The sequence below is a fragment of the Ursus maritimus genome, unplaced genomic scaffold (assembly GCF_017311325.1).
Source record: "Ursus maritimus isolate PB19 unplaced genomic scaffold, ASM1731132v1 scaffold_4, whole genome shotgun sequence".
Classification (NCBI taxonomy): domain Eukaryota; kingdom Metazoa; phylum Chordata; class Mammalia; order Carnivora; family Ursidae; genus Ursus; species Ursus maritimus.
In genome coordinates, this window is record NW_024426552.1 from 19,441,839 (window position 1) to 19,451,642 (window position 9,804).

Genomic DNA, 9,804 nt, shown 5'->3' on the forward strand with positions numbered 1-9,804 from the left:
TAACCTATAACCTGTGTACGTTTGTTGCATAAACAGAAGTTGCTTCAACTTTCAATTTTTAAGCCAATAGATATTTTTTGAAATTCTAATAACTTGACCTTGAAGTGTCACATTTTTAAATGTCTGTAAACAGAAAGCTAATGATTAATAAAAACTGATTTTACAGAAATATTGTAGAATTTCTACATATTTCAAACTAAAGTTTTGCAAATCAGGAATAATATAATTTGTAGGTCATTATAGCTTCTATATTTTGTGAAAAGGACATTGGCTAAATGTCTAGACTACAGCATCAGGTTTCCCAAGTTTAAATTCTGGCTCTGCTACCTGATAGATTTCAAACTGATAGATTTCAGCCTGTTCCCTCTAGTCAAGTTAACCTTTCAAGTTCCTCAGCTCTTTCATCTTTAAATTGGAGACAATAGTAAGTACTCTCTCAAAGTGTTGTTTTGTGGATAAAATAGGGTGAAGCACAACTGTGATTTCATACATGGAACTCCATTCATATACTTGATAATTAGCATTTCACTCTTTTAACTCATTCCTCTCTGGAAATCTACTTTAAAAAATTTTAGTAAATTCAATTTCACAGATTTTGCATAAGAGTGGATCTCCTCCTCCCCTTTCCTATATATAAGTCTATTGTTTAATTTTGGAGAATTTTTTCAAGTCTGACTAAAATATGTGCGGAAATGAATGAAGACCAACCAAATGAGAACAAACAAAGTTATTTATTCAGAGCTTGCTGTAGCAAGGGAGTCACCCACCATCATTTAGGTTTTGGCAGAAACTTAAAGGCCGGCAGATACATTCATAGTAGAAGAAAAAGAAAGCTCCAGACATTCCCTGGTAGAGGGTCTTGGCGTGGAGCAGCTGGAGGTGGGCTCACTAGAAGTGGGCATCCCGTGTGATTGGTTAATGGTGCATAATTGGCTTTCACTGGCTGATCTTAAGTAGGAGGTGGGGACAAATATTTGGGAAGTTAAAAGTCCTGGCTATCTGGGGTCAATTATTACAGAAGTTTTTATTTGGCTGCTTAAATTGTTATTAGAGATAGTGATGTAACTTCCCATAAGTTTGACTTATAGATAGAAGACTGGCTTCCTATAGATCATGGTGGTTTTCCTGGCCTGGTTGCTGCAGGTTGTGGGTCAGAATTCTATTTTTGTATATGATCTGGCCATTGTCCTTTTGTGTATTCAGTCTTTTATATGTTTTAGCCATATATGGGGAATAAATTTCTAAAATTCTCAAAGAAAGTATGCAATCATATTTATAAGTATATAATTTGTTTTAATTATGGGAGCAAGTTGTTAATGCAATTAATATTTTGACCCAATTAATTTTATTATTTAATGTACTTAATTAGTAATTTTATTAATGATATATTTTTATACATAATATCCTTGGTTTAAATTACTTTGTTATATGCTTAGTAATTTTGCACAAAATGATTAATAATTTTAGGAAAGAATGAGCAAGTGTGTTGTTGATCTTTATATGTGTGCATCTGTAAAGTTGCAAAATAAATCACACATCCTTGGGATACTAAGTACAGAAATTTAAAAAAACTGTGCAACAATTTGCTAAAGCCCTTACTATTTTAGGAGGCATTCCAAATGCCCACTCAGACTTATTCTTGAAACAAGAATTGAAATGTTCTTTTTTTCCTCCTCACTTATCCAATTGATAATAAAATAAATCTCTACAAAACTATGCAGAAGACCCTCATGGGGCACAAAACATTCCTTATTTTTGGAAAGGAATATGAAGAAAAGAAAATATTTTAAAGGAGGTCCATTTTTTCTTTTTTCCAAAGCTTATAATTCCTTATTTCTTTAGAGACACACAACACAGCAAGATACAAAATTTCTTACTTTCACAGATGAATTCTTTATTTACCCACACTTGTTCAATTGAATTCATTCATTTTATCAAAGAAAAAGCCCACTGAACAGTAAATAGTTCATATTAACATTAAAAAAAGACAGAAAGCCAGTATAATGGGTAACAAGGAAACATTCAATTCAGTAATAAAGCATAATAAATCATCATTACCAATGATGGCTGAAAATTAACTTTTAGAATGACTGTTTTGGTTGAGGTTAAGCACTCTGCTGAAATGTTATACACTGATGATTTTTGGCCTTTTGGTTGTATAAACGGCCTCTATATTTCTGGAAGTGCAGCTGTAAAATAGTAAAATGAAATTGAACTAAAGGAACCTCTTTCCAGTATTCATGCCAAACCATTTAGAAGCAATATTAAATCATCATTTGAATAATTTATGGATGGTGATTGTCATAATGTGATGCGTGGTTTGTGATTATGGGCACCTTTTTTTTATTAGGTTTCCAGGATTAATTTCAGGAAATAAATCCAAGGTTAAAACTCAGGGCACCTAGTCTATGGTTAAGCCTAAGGCAATGCTTTTAGCAGAGTCAAGTGCAACTGGCCTTAGTCAATGTTTTACCACCACACGTTCCAATTCTGAATGATCTGGCTTGTTTGACACACTGTGAATACTTAGTGTATGTAAACTCCCTTTTATTATGTATTTCTTCCTTCACTTAATCTGAAACAAATGCAGATTTAAATAAATCTTCAGATAAAGGCAAAAATTTTGTTTAAAGAATATTTTAGAAAAGGAAAAAATTGTAACTCTCATATAGATATAAAAATGAGCAATCATTAAGATTTTACTTAATTGATTCAGTGAAGGAACCAGGAAGACATAACTGGCCAAGAGTGAATGAGAAGCACAGACGCATTTATGTAGAGTTGTAATAGCTCAAAGTCAGTAAGAGTTTAAATCGGATACCCCAGTGTCCTGTGCTGGAAGTAACCAATGCCGTTGTAAAATGGCTCTCAACAATGAAAGACTAGAATCAGGTGACCTGGTGAAGGCTGTCCTCTAGGCAATGTATAGATTTCACCAAATCACATTTTTTTTCCCTGTAATTCACTTGTCATTAACACTGAAATAGTAAGTTTGTGACTTTTATCCAACTAAGCTCTCTGGGTGTTTAAAGTATCCTTGGTATCTAATGTTCTGATTGTTGAGGGGAGTGATTAAAATAGATGTGAATCAGTTCAGAGCAGGTGTCCTTTGAGATACCAAATACACAAAAAATGGCCAGACTACATACCGGAGTAGAACTTGGACCCACAATCGTTATAGTACCCAGTTTAGGAAGCCAACCCATAAGCTGTGAAACAATCAGCCCCGAAAAGTCGGAGCCGACGACCGAAAAAGAATTTTTGAGACGTCTTTGGTACAAAATGGTGGTCTATTAAAGCACGAGAACAGGAATCGTGGACAGAAAGAGCTGTTGTCCCCAGGGTTGTGAGGGGCAGCTGGGTTGGGGGAGGTAAGGAAAAGGGAGGTTTCAAAAGGATTTTCATGTGTTACATTTGTAAACTGAGGGAGACTCAGGTCTTGCAGGATTATGATCTCTATAAATTAACTGTTTGTTTTTCCGGGGGGGGGTTGTGGGGTGTCAGATTCTGCTTTGTCCTCAGCTTGCCTTCTGTTTCCTATCATCTCCTTCACTCATTTTGTCCAACCCCCAGCCCCTTTCCCTCTGGCAACCATCAGTTTATTCTCTGGATTTATAGGTCTGATCCTGTTTTTTGTTTGCATATTCATTTTTTTGCTTTTGTTTTAGATTCCACTTATGGGTGGAATCATATAGCATTTGTCTTTTTCAGTCTGAGTTATTTCACTTAGCATAATGCCATCCATGTTTTCTCAAATGGCACGATCTCATCAGGTTTATGGCTGCATAATATTCCTTTGTGTATATATACTACTTTCCTTTATCCATTCATCTATTGCTTCCATATATTGGCTATCGTAGATAATGCTGCAATAAACATAAGGGTCGTATATCTTTTTCAAATTAGCATTTTTGTTTTCTTTGGGTAAATATCCAAGAGTGGATATATAATTTTTTTTTTAATTCTGTGTTTATATTTATCAACAAATGTTATTTCAGGGTCCTAAAAACAAAATTCCACCTATTTTCACAACCAGAATTTTTTTTCCCCAGTCCCCCCAACCAGAATTTTTTTTTAAAGATTTTATTTATTCATTTGACATAGAGAAAGAGAACATGAGCTGGGGGCAAGGGCAGAGAGAGAGGGAGAAGCAGACTCCCCACTGAGCAGGGAGCCCAATGCTGGGCTCTGTCCCAGGACCCTGAGATCATGACCTGAGCTGAAGGCAGACACTTAACCAACCGATCTACCCAGGCGCCCCTCAAACAAAAACTTTCTAAAAAGCACATTAATATTCCTATAACAATTTCCTGTTATTATCTAATTTAATCCTTAGAATAATTGCATGAAGTAAATTTTATTTTGATTAGTGATACCAATTACAGCTTTGGAAGCCTGAGCACAAAGATATTTTCCTGAATGTCATCCTTCCTGTCTGCCTTATTTGCATAAGTCTCTCTTCACTTTGGCTACCACCACAGAGAGGTAACCAGAGGTTAGACTCTGGTAGGGACCCTGTGCTCTGTACAATATCTTAGTTCTGATTCATAATACCAAAGTGTCCCCAATTCTGGGCATATAGGGAAACCACATTTCTACATTAGGTAGTTGAGAAATATATAGTTATTATTATCATATGTTAAATGCAGTCCCGGGGCACCTCGGTGGCTCAGTCGTTACGTGTCTGCCTTCGGCTCAGGGTGTGATCCCAGGGTCCTGGGATTGAGCCCCACATCAGGCTCCCTGCTCCGCTGGGAGCCTGCTTCTTCCTCTCCCACTCCCCCTGCTTGTGTTCCCTCTGTCACTGGCTATCTCTGTGTCAAATAAATAAATAAAATCTTTTAAAAAAATGCAGTCCTGTTCAGAGAACTTACAGATACCTACTCACTTATACTCAAAGTCAAATAAGTGCAATACTTAAAAAAAAACAAAGGCTAAAATGAAACGGCGGTCCAAACAAAGGAGGAACCATAGTCAGGTGGATAAAGCAGGAAAGCCTTTGATAGAGAAAGTAATACTGAATTTGAACTTGAGTGAATAAAATATCAACAGGTAGAAACAGTAACAGGAGTTCACTAGGCGGAGGAGTATAAGATGCACAAAAGTTCAGATGTTGGAGAAAAGGGAATGTTTGGAAAGTAAATAATCAAGTTTGGCCGGAATGAAGGTCAATATAGAGGAATGGTACACATTAAGTCTGGAAAATATTGTAGAGTGATATTATTGAGAGGCTTGAAATCTAGTGGTCTTTCCGTTTTAATAGCAACTGTAATTCTTTCCGTGTTTTTCTGTTTAAGAATTGCTATGATAGTGCAATACAGTTGTGGAAAATAATGAGTTGGATATTAACACCACAGAGCCTCAATCAAGACAGCGGCAGGAAGAAATGAGGAATGAGCGACAGAAGGAATTCTAGAGGTAGAAGCCGCAGGAACTGGAAAATAATTGGATATGAGAGATAAAGAACAAAACTGAACCAACATTAACTGTGGAGTTTTAAGCCAGAGGGACAGAGAACGGTGCCACAACTCAGAGGAACAGGGAAGGTGGAAACAGATGCAGATGTTGGGGAGAAGTCCAGTTTTGCACATGGTGCATATTAAATAGACGGCGTCTGGGCCTTGGACATCTGCATCCTCTGAATAATGAATGATAAAGAGAAGGTGACAGTTACATACTCCGAGTGTTTTCGGAATAGAAATATTTGTTGAAACCTGTGAACACAGATAGGATTCTGCTGGTCCTGAAAGGAAGTTTCAACATACTTCTTAAACTTTTCTGCTCTGTCCAGGACATCTCCCACTTTAAAAATACCTAAAATTTTGAACTTCATCTTATCCATTTGTATCATTTCTTGATGAGAGTTAAACTGGCAAGTTTCTTTCATACTGATGAATTGGCAAGACTGCTAAGTGCCCACCCAATATCTTCTTTTCCTTCTTACCACAAAATTCTGTTTTACTTGTAGTGCTAATAAGGCCAGCTTTAAGAAATTTAAGAATAAAAAATTTCTCACCTTCTTCTTTCATGTTACATATTTTGGCCATTGAGAGGAAGGCAAAACTCCCAGAGAAACTTCCAGAGACTCAGGGGCATGCATTCCATTTGTTCTTTGTTCTTTCCTTTCTTTGTGCCTGAAACATTGATGTGTTGGCTGGAGATCTGGCAGCCATCTGGAGAACATAAAAATGAGACACCAAAATCAAGGACAGGAAAGATGTTAAGGCGCTAATATCCCCTGAGAACACTTGACCCTCTGCTCGAATCCTGACCCCTCTAGTCTGAATTTTCTGTACTTGAAACAACATTACTATTTTCATTTGGTCAAGGCACTGCTTTAGAGATTTTTGTTGTTCCTAACTGAATACAATTCTGATTAAATGAATTCAGTCTTTTTCCTGTGCCAATCTGCCATAATATAATTATGTGGATTTACTTATCATCACCATAAGATATGTGTCAATTTTAAGGGCGAAAAATATCAATATCTCATGGTAAGATGCATGATTGAAGTGGCCTAACACATTAAACTAGACATAAAGTTTTTTTTTTTTCAAAAGTGTGCTTTATGGATGACAGGGCTGATTATCACCTTTAAATGACTCTAGTTCCCTATTGCAATCACCATGGTTAATGAGTAGGAACAAACATGTAGTCATCTAAGTGAATATTCCACCAATCACAGATACCAACAGAGAAGGCATAACATCTTGATGTCCTTTGATTTCATATTTCTAGCATTCTGGCTTGGTGCACTGTGAAATGCATGCACATACACTGGGGGGGGGGGGGAAGCAATTTGACCAACTAGTGGTTTGCTTCCTTTGAGATAGGTGGCATATGGAAAATTGTAACAAATTGGAGATCTAGAGGCAGGAAGAAATATATTAAAAACAGAAAACCTGATTACTTTAAGTAATGTATCATTTTTATGTTTTTATCTTCCGTGCACAGTAATCAGTGATGTTAAAAAAAAAATAACATACTGTATCTACTTCATTAAAGCCCGAAAAGGAAAAAGCAAAAAGCAAGTGCAAGTTTAAATATTAAGGAAACTCTGAAACTCCCAAGCTAGTGGCTCTTCTTTTCTTTTCTTTTTTTCTCATTAAACTTTTGTTTTAATGGGTCTCAAAATTTTATGACAATATTTTTTCCATTAGAAAGTACTGATTTTAAAAACTAATTACTTAAAACTGCCACACACACACACACACACACACACACACACACACACACAAATGGTCCACGAAACATTCTCCTTTCCTTCTGAAGCTTTTACGAGACACTGTTGTCATTAACCAGGCTGTCACTGTTACACGGCCAACTGATGCAAATAGCTCTGCAACTGTTCTTCCACCACCAATTAAGATGGGGCGGCAGGTATTGGGGATAATATTCATTCAGCCTCCTGAGCTTTCTGGGCACACTTGGTGACCTTACCAGCTCCAGCTGCTTTCTTGGCCACTGCTTTGATGACATCCACAGCAGCTGTCTGTCTCATGTCACGAACAGCAAAACAGCCCAGAGGAGGGAGGATAGTCAGAGAAGCTCTCAACACACACAGCCTTGCCAGGAGCCATATCGATGATGGCAGCATCACCAGATTTCAAGAACTTGGGACCACTTTCCAGCTTTTTTCCAGAACAACGATCTATCTTCTCCTTTAGCTCAGCAAACTTGCAAGCAATGTGAGCTGTGTGACAATCCAGCACAGGTGCATATCCAGCACTGATTTGGCCTGGATGGTTCAGGATAATCACCTGAGCCGTGAAACCAGCTGCTTCCATTGGTGGGTCATTTTTGCTGTCACTAGCTGCAGTGCCACTACGAACGTCTTTGACAGATATGTTCTTGACATTGAAGCCCACTTTGTCCCCAGGAAGAGCCTAACTCAAAGCTTCATGGTGCATTTCAACAGACTTTACTTCAGATGTAACATTGACTAGAGCAAAGGTGACCACTAAGCCAGGTTTAAGAACACAAGTCTCCACTTGGCCCACAGGGATAGTACAAATACCACCAGTTTTGTAGACATTCTCTAGGGGAAGATGCAAGGGCTTGTCAGTTGGGTGAGTTGATGGCAGAATGTCATCTAGAGCTTTAAGCAGTGTGGTTCCGCTGGTATTGTCATCTTTACGGGTGACTTTCCATCCGTTGAAGCAAGACTTAGCACTTGGCTCCAGCCTGTTGTCACCGATCCAACCAGAAATTGGCACAAATGCTAACATGTCGGGGTTGTAGCCAATTTTCTTGTTGTAGGCGCTGACTTCTGTAATGATTTCCTTGTATCTCTTCTGGCCGTAGGGTGGCTCAGTGGAATCCATTTTGTTAACACCAACAATTAGTTGTTTCACACCCAGTATGTAAGCCCAAGGGTTTGCTCATGGGTCTGCCCATTCTTGGAGCTACCTGCTTCAAATTCACCAATATCATCAACGAAAAGCAGGACAGCACAGTCAGCCTAAGATGTGCCTGTAAACATGCTTTTGGTAAAGTCTCTGTGTCCTGGAGCACCAGTGATGGTCACATAATACTTGTTGGTCTTGAATTTCCACAAGGAGATGTCAATGGTGATACCACACTCACATTCAGCTTTCAGTTTATCCAAGACTCAGGCATACTTGAAGGACAACTTTCCCATCTCAACAACCTCCTTCTCAAATGTCTCAGTAGCTCTTTTGTCAATCTCACCACATTTGTAGATCAGATGGCCAGTAGTGGTAGACTTGCCCGATCTACATCTCCAACGATGATGATGTGATATGAGACTTTTCTTTTCCCATTTTGGTTTAAGTTTAGCAGTGGTTTTCATGACACCTGTGTTCTGGTGGCAAGCCTGTTGCAAAAAAGCACTTCTTTTCTCTTATTTGATCAATGAGGAGGAAAGAATATTGCCCACATTCACTAAAGTTTGCTTTATATTTTACATTTTTTATATTATAAGATGAAAAGAAAGAATAGAGAACAATTTTAAATGTCCAACTTGTGTTCTAACTGTATTTGTCTTAACCATTAAAAACAGTAGGGGGAAAAATCAGGAATCTACTCTGTTTTTAATGCTTCATAGTGCTCCGGGGTAAAACAGTATATAACCACATAAAATGTTTGGTAAAATGCTTAATAAATACTAGCAGAAACTTTTGATGACATATCCATGAACTAGGCCCCTCTTCACTTTCAGTGGAACCCAAATTTTGTACAGGTGTTCACCTCTTCATAGGACTTAGGTAAGGTCACCTCATCCTCAACTCCAGCTACCAAATCCAAATCAGTTTAAACCAATTATAAGGGCTCATTACCCTTTCCAGTGATATAGTTAATCATAGACTTGTATTAACTTGTAGACTTATTTTAACCAATAAGATCATCAGAGATAGCTGCCTGAAATCTGTATGGAACATTTAGTTTACTCCGGAGACAGGGAGGAGGGAAAAGGGAGTGAGGAAAGGAAGAGGAGGAGGACAAGGATGACTAGGAAAATGAGAAGGGCAAGGAGAAGAAGGAGGATGGGAAGAAAGAAAGGAAGAAGGAAGGAAGGGACAAAGGAAGGAGATAGCAGAAACTCCTTTATTTCAAGTCTGATTATGGCCTATGGCTGCTGTAGCTTTCTCCTGTCCAAAGAAGAGCCCATCAAAGAGTAAAAACAACAGGTTTGGAAAGCAGAACAAAGCTTCGAAAGGAATCTAAGTCCTTAAAGACATCTTTGAGCTGCTGAATTTACAAACTAAAGTCTCTCCACTTCCATACTCTTTTTTATGTGACATGAGAATGTGTTTCTATTGAAGGCAGCTGAATAGTCTTCTG

General features: G+C 37.9%; 1 pseudogene; it reads right to left on the reverse strand.

The window, feature by feature from the left end:
* Positions 1-7,396: 7,396 nt before the first annotated feature.
* On the reverse strand, positions 7,397-8,784 carry LOC103673194 (annotated as a pseudogene).
* Between the last annotated feature and the right edge of the window lie 1,020 nt (positions 8,785-9,804).